The sequence below is a fragment of the Pinus tabuliformis genome, chromosome 9 (assembly GCF_031772625.1).
Source record: "Pinus tabuliformis cultivar Carrire ecotype Pingquan chromosome 9, CPIR1, whole genome shotgun sequence".
Lineage (NCBI taxonomy): Eukaryota > Viridiplantae > Streptophyta > Pinopsida > Pinales > Pinaceae > Pinus > Pinus tabuliformis.
In genome coordinates this window covers 771,944,909-771,957,508 of record NC_142307.1, presented here as the reverse complement: position 1 = coordinate 771,957,508, position 12,600 = coordinate 771,944,909, and the positions used below count along the sequence as shown (strand labels likewise).

The window sequence follows — 12,600 nt, the reverse complement described above, 5'->3', positions numbered from 1 at the left end:
CTTGCCTCACTTTGTGAGCTAGATTCACCTTCAATAGATTCATGGAAACCAAGACCAGTTTTGATGGCAGGAGACCTTTGACTACTGAGAATATCATCCTAAATCTTAGTACTATCTTGAAATCGTAAAAGCTTATCTGTTTCTCCTAATTTACTTTTTAGGATATTTACCTCAACCTGATATTGCTCTTCCTTTTCAAGATACTGCTTCTTCATGATTTCTTCAACTTTTCTTCCTTCTTCTACTTGTTGCCTTAATTTGAGAACTTCGTTTTCTTGTTTTTCAAGAGCTTGGAGCAGTTCTTCATTCTGCTTATTTGATTTTTCAAGATCTTCTTTTAGATAGAGGATCTTAGCTTCAAGACTTTCATAGTAACTGGATCTATCTTTGAGTTTCTCGATTGTTGTGCTCCTTTTATTTACTTCATTTCTTAATGATGTCACTTCATCCTGCATCTTTTGACATCGATCTTCATTTTCCTTGTATTGCTTCCTTACTTTGATTCCTTCCTCTTTTAGTTTGGTAGCTTCTTCTTTGAAGGCACACTCCCTTTTGTCCAATAGATCTTGTTGATCTCTAATTTTGTCTGTGAGCCTTTTAAATTCTGCCTCTATTTGATATCTTTCTCTTTCACCCATAAGAGAAAATTCAGTTGTTTCACTGTCACTTTCATCATCTTCAAATGGACAGAGAAATGTATCACCAGAGGATAATGAATTCATACCTGATAGATCTTTTGCTTGTTTATCTTCATTCTAAGGTGATTCTGAATCTGAAGAGTTGCTTCCACATAATCCCCAGTCGACTCTCCCACTGTCATAGTTCCTTTGAGATGTCTTCTTCTTCTGAGATGCTTTTAGCTTCTTTCCCATTGTTCTACGAATCTCCTTCAAGCGATCAAGCTTCTACCAAAGGACCTACTCTGATACCAATTGTTGGAAATAATACTGAGAGGGGAGGGGTGAATCAGTATTAGTCAAGTCAATAATCTTTTTCTTTTCATACTCAAATTTATATACACTACTTCCATGTGAGTAACCCGCGTGTACATGCAACTGTGTTTAAGGAAACAAGCGTATATCCAACAAACTAATGATTCTGTAATTTCATCATATGTTGATCTTTAATCTGTGCATTAGTGCTTTATTAAGCATTAAACAGTAACCATATGCAGTTAATAACAGAGTGAACCATCACACAGAAGCAACACACATGAACACCAAGATTTAAGGTGGAAACCCAATGTGGGTGAAAACCACCTACTGCTGTCGTCTCTGTCTTCTTCTAATAATAATAAAATCTGTTTACAACATTGTACTGGTGCAGACTCATGCTAGTACGCAGGCTTCTACCTGCAGAAAGCTACAACTTTCTCTCATTTCCAGCTTCTACTGGAAGGAAGCTACAATCTCCTAGCTCTTGAAATCGCCAATATGTTTACTAGCACATAGGTGCCGACCTATAGAAGGCTACAACCTTTTCTCTTCCTCCAGGATCCACGTTTCATAAATTTTCATACTGGATACTCCTGGAACACAACACCATAATCTGAAGGCCACGTTTCATCCAATTTTCATACTGGACCCATCAACAACATTGAAGCTCAAAATCAATCACAACTACAATACAACTATCAATTACATCTGCATCAACCAATCACTGAAACTTAATCATTACTTTTTGAATCAACCAAACTCAATCAATCACTGACAACCTATGAACCTCTGACACAACTGAATCAACCATTCATTCATACTTTAATCAACTTCAAAAAATCAACTAGAACAGAGAGATCACTGTAACCAATACACAGATCTGTACCCAGAACACTGCATCATCATTCAGAGCCAATTGTAACCTCAAAACCATGTATTAGAGTGTATACACAACTTGGAAGAGCCGAACTAGCGTGTATACGCAACTTCATCAAAGCGAACCAGCGTATAGATCTGCAAATACTTACTTATAACTTCATTGCACTTCCCGACTTCAAACATACCCATATCATCACATATAAAGGACAATACATGTGTTAGCAACCAAATTTAGCCCATCAGATCACATAATGATAAGTCATTATAATCCTGATCCATCATCCATCATCACTGAAGTAAATCACAATCAATCTGAACACTGTTACCAGAATGCAGTCACCAGAACATAAAGCAAAACCCAGAACTCTACATCAACATGCAGAAGCAATTGTAACTTCAAACATCATATTTCATAAGGTATACGCTACTTCGATGTGTCGAACCTGCGTGTATACGCACTTTTCTCAAAGCCAACCAGCATATACATCTGCAAATATTAATTCAAAATTCTGCAGCTATTCCAGACTTCAGTTATACCCAGATCATAACATTTACAAAGTAATACATGCGTCAATGTTCAAATCTAGATTATACATGATCAAACCATATAAAGATAGTTCATTTCAAGCCTTAAGATCCTAATCCATCATCAGATCTTATCCTCCATCAACTGTTAAGGTTCCTCCTTGGTTCAGATCAAGCAGTGCTAAGGTTCCTCCTTGGTTCAGATCAAGCAGAGCATCATAAACCCATAACCTGCATACTGGATCTCACACTTTATCAAATATTCAATGCTTGTCTACCTTGGCCTAATGATCTTCTCCTCCTTATATAGTTTTAGGCCTTTCTCAATACCATGGACCAAAACCACTTAGGACCAATACCTTGGATCAAATACCTAGGGTCAATACCTCGGACCAAATACCATGGACCAATACCATGGATCAAAATACCATGGACCAAAAACTTAGTTTTCCAAGGTATACGCGCTTTTCCTTCTGTGAAAGTGCGTGTGTACGTTATACGCTCCTTTTGTTCTATTAACCTGCGTGTATACGCAACTTGGTCAAGGTGAACCTGCATATACCTCTCTTTCTTCATTCTTTGTAGTCTGAACTATAATTCTTTGTTGTTGTCATGCTGTACTGTGATCTTTCATCTGAGTAAGTTGCCTTCTGAACTGATTCCTTGAAACTGTCCTGCATTTCATCACATTTGTAAACACTGCTATTATGCATTCTATCACATCTGATATCTCTTCTGTAGATTTATCTAGTTACCATATACAAGTGAGTTATTCTGCTACAAGTGGGTTGCCATCAAGTACAACACATGCATCATAATGCCAACAATCCTCAGAAACATTCCTCCCGTCATTTGTTGGGGGGTTTGGCTTGCCAAGAATAAAGCCATGTTCAAGGACTCTTCATCTGCTTCTGATCTCATTGCAGCTGAAATTGGAGCGATCTTTGCTCTCCTGCCTACAAAGGAATCTACTCATGTGCCTCGCAGCATATCTGAAGAAGAGATAAATCGTCAAATTCCCTAGCTTTATCTTGATGGAGCTTCAAACGAGGATAGCATCTGTGAGGGTGGTCTTGTTCTTTTCATCAATGATCAGCATTTCCTAAAGGCAAAAATTTGTCTAGGCAGGCAATCCAACAACTATGCAAAACTTCTATCTGTAAAGCTTGATTTGTATTGGGCTCTAGAATATGATTGTCGCTCTCTTCAAGTGTTCGGGAATTCTTTAAATGTTATTAATTGATTTAATGAAGCTCAAAGATGTCACAACCACACACTGCTTCCTATTCTAGAAGAGATTCTCCAGATTAAACAAGCTTTTAATCATATTTCTTGTTGTCACATCTACAGGGAAAGGAACTCTGAAGCAGATATTCTATCCAAGGAAGGCTCTAGACAGGCTATGGGCAATTCGCAAGTCACCGAACATTTAGATGGGACAGTTCATAATTTCTAGCACCAGTTTTTCATCGATGTCTGACGGTTTTTTTCTCTTATTATTCTTCTATATCAGTCCCTGGTTATATGGTTTATTTTTTAACAGTTTTTTCAATATGTATCAGACTACTTGTTTTAAGATTCAGCTATAGCTTGCATCTGTAGATATTTATCTCGGTCAAAATATACTTTTTGGAACAACACGGCATATAAAACTGCTATTGATCTCAGGTTGCATGGATAGCATAGTTCTGTTTGCAAGATACAGGGTTGGTTTTTACTCCAGCCAGGTTAATTTTTGTGATCTCACAAGGCTTTAGCCCAAAACAGTTTTCTAAAAGCACTATGTACATGTACTGATGTAACTATTTATTTTTAAGAGAAAGTTGTGATTTTTTCTTCAGATAAAAATAAAATAAAATAAAAAAGATACATAGTATTTTAGTAACATAGATATTAATAATATACTAAGTAACAATTTATATTTATTAATTCTCATAGTTTCTTTGACTTTTTCCTTATATATTCCTTTTGTTTTTAGATTATTAGAACTATTTAGTAACTATTTAATTTTATTCTTTATACTATTTAAAAACAATATTTGTATATTTTTATAATTATTATTTCTTCGTTCTATATATATATATATATATATATTGTTATATATATATATATATATATATATTTGGTATAGATATTAACATATATAATAGTACTACATATCCTTATTTATATTTTTGACCCTTTCATTATATTAATCTTTATTATATTTTCTTTTATTTTAAATGATTTAATTAGAATTAGTTTGTCTTAGTTTATCTTAATATTTTATATTTTTATTATTATTTAATAATTACTTATTTTATTAACATTTATGACCTTTTGATTTATTTTGAACGTTAGAATATTTTTTTTAATATTTTAACTCCTAATGTTCAACTAACCTAATGTCTCGCTCCCCGTATCTCTCGCCTATTTATTTCTCATTGCTTGATCAGATTTCACATCTTTGTCCTGAGGATAAGCCACACTTGATGGCTCGAAACGTCGACCGAAAACACTTTGATGTGAGTAATCCAGAAATGGCAGAACAAAATCTATACCATTTCAAAAACTCTTATCCATTGCACCAATCTAGAACCCAAAATGACACCATAATCATCATTATAAAATGGTATATTTTTTTAGTACTTTGGCATCATGATATAGACCCTATTAAGAAAAACTAATGGCACCAGCATATGCAAGGCTATTAAGACTTTGCTATGGAGGTCCTGTTGACCAATGGAGTGGCACCTGGTGATTATATGAAGACTCCATGCCCAAGGATGATTCAAAGGACACTTGTACCATCAGATATCATCAGTCAACAGAGTTTTTTAACTCTACTTCTATCTTATCATCATCTTTCTTGTACCCAGATTCCACACCTTGCGGGAATTGTAATAAGTGATACTAGTAATGATGAGTTTTTGGGTCTGTAACAAGCCTAGGATGTTGGGACTCTATCAGCAAACGAGTACACCTTGGAGTGTTTTTTTTATCCGGTTAATTATCCCTTCTTTTTCAGAGGCGGATAATTTTCTGGGTTTTTTCACGCATTTTTTACCCAAAGTCAGGGTGATGGTTTGAAGGTTGAGCCCCAAACACATCTTAGTGTCTAGAGTCGATGTATATTACCATACTAGATCACACAAAAAAATTGTGGAATTTGGCTAGGTCTAAGTAGGATTTTTTAATAGTTAAAAATTTATCTCAAAACGGGATTTTTTAATTATTTTCTATGTAATGATGTAAAAAAGCATCCTTAGGAAATGTCTGGGGCGTATGACTACTCGAAATTCATCCTCAAAAGCCCAACATTATCCTAGGACCCACTTTGAGGGTCAACAAATGACTTCTAGTCCTTCAAAAGTTGATTTTCCTAATATCAGTGGCAAAAATAAGAAAAAAAATAAAAAAAAATAATAATTGGAGAAATTCATAATTTTTTCCAAGGTCAAAATAAGTCAAACAAGTGCCAAGGCAAATTGAAGGGAAGTCAAAGGTGATGTGGCAACCATGTGGGGCCCACCACATAAAGCACAAGTCAAAGTTCCAAGTGGCAAGTCAAATGGTCCAACCATGAGTTCATAAGGCACAACGAAAAAAAAAAATTTACATGTTGGAAATATTTGGTGCACATTAAAAGCTTAAAGGGGGACAAAATATATGACATGGTAGCCACATGAGACCCGCAAGTAGTGGGGGACAAATCAGCCAAGTCATCAATTAGTGTTGCAAGTCCACGAATTAGCAAGAAGGCTTCAAAAATCAGTTTTAAAATGTAACGGATTTGGAAAAGTTTAAGTAGGGACAGAATTGCCACATGGGACAGTTCTTGTCCCCCACTTACTCTCACTTGTCTCCCACTCACATACATATCAACCAATGGGATCATCGCAGGGATATGTCACTGCCAGCTAAAAGAATGACACGCAGCAAATTAACACGCAGTTTACATTCAGCCAAGCAACATTCACGCAGCAGTCTATTGTCACTCTTGGCAGCCAATGCACAGCAGTTTAAATAGCAGATTGGGGTTTAATTTGCAGTGTTGTCCAAACCACAGGTATTTGGCATCTTCTTGTTGAGAATCTCATGGTGTTTGTTGCCCATTTCACCCACCATTTGGCATCTACAGCAGGGAAAACGATTTTTGCACATGGGCACGAGGAAATTTGGCTTCTATGATCTCCTCCCTCTCACCACTTGGCATTTGGTTCTTCATTGGGATTTTCTCCCAAGTTCTTATAAATGTAACACAGCTCTCATTGTGGAGCATGGTTTTTTAAGTCTGAGCTTATTGTTACTATACTGAAATTGTTATTGAGCTAAATAAAGTGAAAGTCTTTGGGGTTACTAGCTTGTCTTGTGGTGCATTCTTTGGTTGATGAAGTATACCTATTTCATTTGATGTTATTATTCATTTGATTTTACATTGTTATCTAGTTGGTTTTTTGTGCATTTGCCTGAAGGCAATATTGTCTAAGGAGGAGAGATTTGCAGTTATCTCAAATCTCCTTTGGGCTTGGTATATTTTGTGTTCTTGTTGTAGCTTGTTATTTTCGGTTGAATGACAAACTCAACTTGGCCTCTATATGCCAAGTCTCTTTTGCACTAACAATTGGTTTGCAAGCATTTGTGTGTTCAAAGGATAGGTTGCAAAGTCTACTAGAGTCTGAGGACTTCTTCGGTTGGAATAGTCACCTCCAAGGATATCAAAGATCCCACAAGTTGTTCAAGCCAACAATCTAAATAGACATCAAGAGATTTATTTAAAAAGGTGTTTCATGAGCCCTTTGCTTCTTTTCCATCTTGAAAAATATCATATATTTTCTTCTCTCATTTGTGTGCATATTGATTTTATCTAGCATTTGAGGCTAAGTTGTTGGATTTAAATCCTAACTCTCACTCACTAAAATCAGCTCTTTCAAGCTGATCTTAGTGAGAGAATTTGTAATATAAATGTATTTTAGACTTGCATTGGGTTTCTAATTCTTTCCTTCTCATGCATGTGATTTCATCTCATATATTTCAGCACTATTTCTTTTGCATGCTAACTCTTTTGTTTGCTTTCCTATAGGTGTTCTTGGAGGCAATTCAAGTTTGAAGAAAGGGAGCTGAAGCATAAGCTAAGTAACCCTTTTCCATTTGGAAACTCAAGTCCAAGGTTATTTTGGCTTTCCATTTGAAAGCATTTCACTTCATTTTAAGCAAAATACAATTTCATTTCTTAAAGAGCAAATACTTGGAAGGCACTGGTTGTTTATGTATTTCATGCTTATCTTATGATGGTTATTGCTCATATCAGTTTTTTGCTTATAAATCTTAAAGAGATAATATATTTAACTCTAACAATTCTCCTAGAAACTCACATCCTGTTTAACTTAACTTTTCATTAGAGACCACCCCCCTTAGCTAACCTAGGAGATAGCTTAAACGGAGAGAGAAGGGATTTAGTGTGACAGCCCCTTCTCTGAGTTCCCTGCCACCAACCACACCTTGTGGTGTTGAAGGCTTTTCTCACTGACTTGTAGGTAGGTGTAGGCAGCAGGGTCAATAGGTCCTATGTATTAAAACAAGTCAAGAATATCAATCATTTTGCAATCATGTGCTTTTACTTAATTTTTGGGCATTCTAACATGGATTAAAGGGTAAACTTGGATGATTGACCGATATTGATTGTAAACTCGTTCTCTCACCTTACCAAGGGGGTTATCTTTTTTACCCTAGTCCAGTGGGCCTTCCTCTAAGGCCTTGTGGTTATAAGAAGGGCACTACTTGGGAAACTTGGATTGAAGTATCATGTCCATAACCACTCCATACTTACCACTCTTCAGGCTTCCTTGGATTTCATATCCATCCTTTGGATTTGTTGTCCTTGGTTCATTGGGATAAGCACCTTCCATATCCTCATCCTTGAGTCAAGGCCAAAAACTTTGTCGTAGAGGTTGATGTAGCTAAAAGAAAGGCAAAAACATAAAATGGCCACAATGAAAGAAAAAGAAAAGTCAAAATGCAAAAGACGGGTGGGATATTAATTAGCATGTGGGCAAAAGCCTAGCATGAGCTCTAAACCCCTCATTAGCCATCACCCAGTTCATGAGCACTTGATGCTCCATCACAAAATAAGGAACCCTTGCATGTCCCAACCCTGATGAGTGAGATGTTGACTCATCACTAAGGGGTAAATAGAAGTTATATCATCAAAAGCAAGCTTGGACACATGAGCTATGCTTCTTATTAAGCATTATCAAGAAGAAGTAAAAGGCGCACCAGAGGGGTGGAAAAAGCAGGCTGAGGAAAAGGGTAATGCATGCCTCGACGATTGCTCCCTCCATACATCTATACACTTAAGATGATGGACCTCCATTAGCTGGTCCCATGACCATGGCACCTAGCCATGAAGCATTTCCCCTCTGTTGCCACATTATCACAAACACCTATGAATTGAAGGGTTGACCTAGGACATGTCAACTCTCCTTAAGGGTTTGAAGCACCAAATAGGGTTGACCATCTAAACATCCCTAATAAGAGAGGGAACACTTTTATAGGACTTGGTTAGTTATATATTTAAAGGTGATCCTAGTTTGAAGTTTTATTATGCCCTTAACAATTAAGTATGGTCCACTATGATGCATCTAAGGTCATTGTCTCTAATTACTTTCACTTGAGTTTGAGGTGGTTTTTCACACAGCAACAGAGGCCTTGAGGGCACATTTCATGCCTCCACTACACATGATGCCCAAGTCGTACCACCCTTCCAGAGAGCAGTGATGACCTTACAAGTGCAATGTGCCCCTCTAGAGCAAAGTGTTGGGCATTTTGATGACTCCAGCAGATGAATGACACCTAAGAGCACCCCCAAATGTTGAAATGTTGAGCTCCTAGCAGGCCCAACATGCCCCCGGGCTAGCCTTGATATTGTTTGATGTGAATGACATGATTCAAAGTCCAGATGATGATGGTCATCCCCAGGATGATAAGTGAGGGCTTGTACTACCACTTGGCACCCCAACATTGGAGAAAGATTGTGCCACATCATACTTCTAGCCTCCTTGAAGATGATGCAAGGCACCCAAAGCATGGTTTTCACTTTTGACACATGGAGGAATTTTGAGGCATGTCTTGAAGGCTTCCCCTCAAGGATGGAGTTGATCGTAATGATGGGACATCCACCTAGCCCATTCCATGCACTTTCGTAGCATTTATTGCCCAAAAAGGGTATGACATCATGCTTAAGGAGAGTTTTGACCCACAAGGGTGGGATTTTGTGGCATATTTTTGTTATTATGAGCTATTGGGTTGGCTTGTAACCCACTATCTTGATTCATACTCAGAAATAAACTTGCAATAGGTCTTTTAGGATAATATTTTGTTGTAAAATGAAACGATAGACCTCATATAAATTGAGGATCCTTCCATTCATTCTATTGATCATCACGCTTGGATTTCAGCCTCTTCCTGAGAGCTCAACTTAGCCTTTGATGAACTCACTACTTGTGGAGATGTGATTTTTGTGGTGTCTTGCTATTGGAGATTGGCCTATGTCTTGGAGATGTCTTTTTGGGATTGAAGGAAGGCTTTTTCATGGAATTATTGTAAGTTTACTGCAAATTTTTCATATTTTTACATATAATTAATTATTAGTAGGGTTTTCTATGCTCCATGTCTAAATGCAAATTGTTTATGGAAAATCTTGGATAATTGTTGCATGTTGAATGCTTCTTTCTTGAAATCTATAGGAAAACTCCTACTGTGCATTTCCTATTTAATTTCTCCCCTCACAAAAAAGATAGTTAAGGTTTATTTAAGAGGAAACAAGAGGTTTTTCTCCCTTACTCCAACCATATGTACTTTATCTCTTGAAATAGACCTAAAGACTCCATCATCAAAGTAGGAACCGACACTTGCAACCTTTGCGTTGATAAAAAAAACTTTGAAAAACTTAATATTTTTCCTTCTTTTCTATTTTGTAAGCCTTTTAAGGCAAGTCATTAAGGCATCTAGGTAGCATTGGATTGATTTAGGGCTCTTGTGGTTGAGTATAAAACCTAAGCTTTTCCTTGTTGATCCTTTTAACTCAAAATCTAGCCTTTGGCATGGTGGAACTTCTCCTAGGAGAGCTAACATCACCCTTCTCTAAATACTTTGTGCCTTAAAAACCCTAACCCTAGCCAGGGCTTCAACTTGAGGTTTAATTTGAAGGTTTTCTTTATTCCTTTGTTATGATTCCTATCTTTTAGTAAACTCTTCCTTTGTCTAATATATTGCCTAGGAACTCCTTTGTTGCTACATATCAATAAACCCTAGGCCATATGTGCCTTTGCTAATCTAGGTGCATGATATGTTATACCTTATTAAAGAGTCTTGAGTAGCCATTGTCTGTCATTGAGTATCTCAACCTAGCCTATGATTTTATCACCTTGAGCCTGATAACATAGAATATCCCCTTAGGTGGTCATTAGTAAACCTCCCTTGTGGTGCAATTCCACCAAACATCAAGAGGAAGATTGTCCTCAACAATCTACCTCATTATTGCAACAAGGTTTGGCCTTTGCCTTGTGATTCCTCTCGCAAGGCCTGCTAGATTTTGGGGCACAAGGCCTGAATGTCAACTAAGTCAAAATTGAGAAACATATTTCCAACATTCCGCCTTAAGATTGACTTAAGCAGCTTATTATACATTCTTCTCTTTTGTACAAAACTTGAAATCCTTGTACATATTGATTTGTGTATTTAAGATGAGAAGTATACATGGAGTTGCAAATGAGGAAAGTGTGAAAATTCGAGAATCCCACCCGAATCACCTACTGTAGCAACTGATTAAACTTCTCCTATCTATTAAATACTGAAACAAATTATTTACTGTTTACTACAACAAATATCGAAGCTAACACATTGTAGCCTTCAATTAATTAATTAATTTGCCCAAAACAAGAACAGAACAAATACAGAAAGATGCACAAGTGACACAATATTTTTTGGACTAATGTCCCCGAAAAAACCCAACGCAGGAAAACTGGTGCAGTAACTCTGAGGGTTTTTATTATTATGTAGTAGTTTCTGAATACAACTTTGGATGCCCTTCCGACAATCCAGTTACAAAGAAAATAAACTGGCAGAAAAACTTAGTGAGATTACCTCACTCTACCAGGAAATTTCGGTTGTTCCGGCAGCTGAACCAACTATCCCCGGCTATCTCTGCGTTGGCCCTGCATCAGCCCAACTGGGAAATGCCTGCCCTCTGCAGCAATTTCCAGCCCTCCTGGCTCAAAAATCTCATCTCCCCAGCATATTTCAAATTCCTGTAATGGAAGACTGCGCTGCTTCTGCGTGAGCCCTTCTGGCCCAGCATCAACCCCTCCTGGGTCTGCGTTGCCTCCTCCTGGTGTCTCTCTACCTCTCTGCTGCTGATCCTGGGTCCTGGAGAAGATACTCCAACCCAACTATCCCTGCCCCTCATTGCAAAAGCTCACTATCGAAAATCTCCCAGCAGCTACTCTGCTTCAGAAAATCGATTCTTTGAACTCTCTCTATGTGTTCTCCAAGTGACCCTCAAGCCTCCTTAAATAATCTCCTCGTTGACATTCAACAACCCAGATTAGAAGTTAATCAATGGCTAAGATCATTTTTGCTTGATCCTCGTCTTCTTCTAGAAGTTACACCCACAGTTTATATTAATACCCTTTAATTATTTTATTTTCCTAAGTTTAGACTTAAGGTCCCATTAAAAATAATTAATTATTTTAATACAACTGTTTTTGGGTGGAATTTCCCAAAACGATTTTTAAGTTCTTTGGAATACATGTGCCTAAGCCTCCCTGCAAAATTTGAGACTTAGAGCACATCCAATGCTACCAAAAATCAACACTCCCTCTTAGCGAGGAATGTGCTCTAGTAATGCCTCCAATTGAAGCATCACACTGTTCTGTAACATCTCCCTCTGCGCTACTAATGTTTGACATGTTGTCCACCAACCTCTGCGCAAATGTTGCATCTGTACTGCTGCTGACCCTGCCACTATCAACACTGCATCCGTACTGCAACTCCCTCTGAATTTTTGCATCCGTGCTGCTGCTGGCACTGCCACTGCCAACTTCTATTGCACTGCAAATTGTTGTTGCTACTGCATCAACAACGGAAAAACATCCCAAATTACTAAACTAACTGTGTTCAGTATGATACCATGTGAATGTTGAAGCCTGACTGTTGTTAGTCTTTGCGCTAACCCTCTGAATCTACTGCGTTGTTGCTGACCTCTGCTCTGTGCCATCTGCAC

General features: G+C 37.5%; 1 protein-coding gene and 1 long non-coding RNA gene across 3 annotated transcripts in view; one reads left to right on the top strand and one right to left on the bottom strand.

Annotated features, from left to right (window-relative positions):
- LOC149151002 (uncharacterized) overlaps window positions 1–4,031 on the top strand; it is a 113,276-nt gene extending 109,245 nt beyond the window's left edge. Inside the window, exon 3 of the long non-coding RNA XR_016262786.1 lies at window positions 3,690–4,031. This is a non-coding gene — a long non-coding RNA (uncharacterized LOC149151002). The remainder of the gene's footprint in view (window positions 1–3,689) is intronic.
- LOC149151001 (inositol-pentakisphosphate 2-kinase-like) overlaps window positions 1–12,600 on the bottom strand; it is a 153,490-nt gene that overhangs the window by 105,726 nt on the left and 35,164 nt on the right. The window lies entirely within an intron of this gene.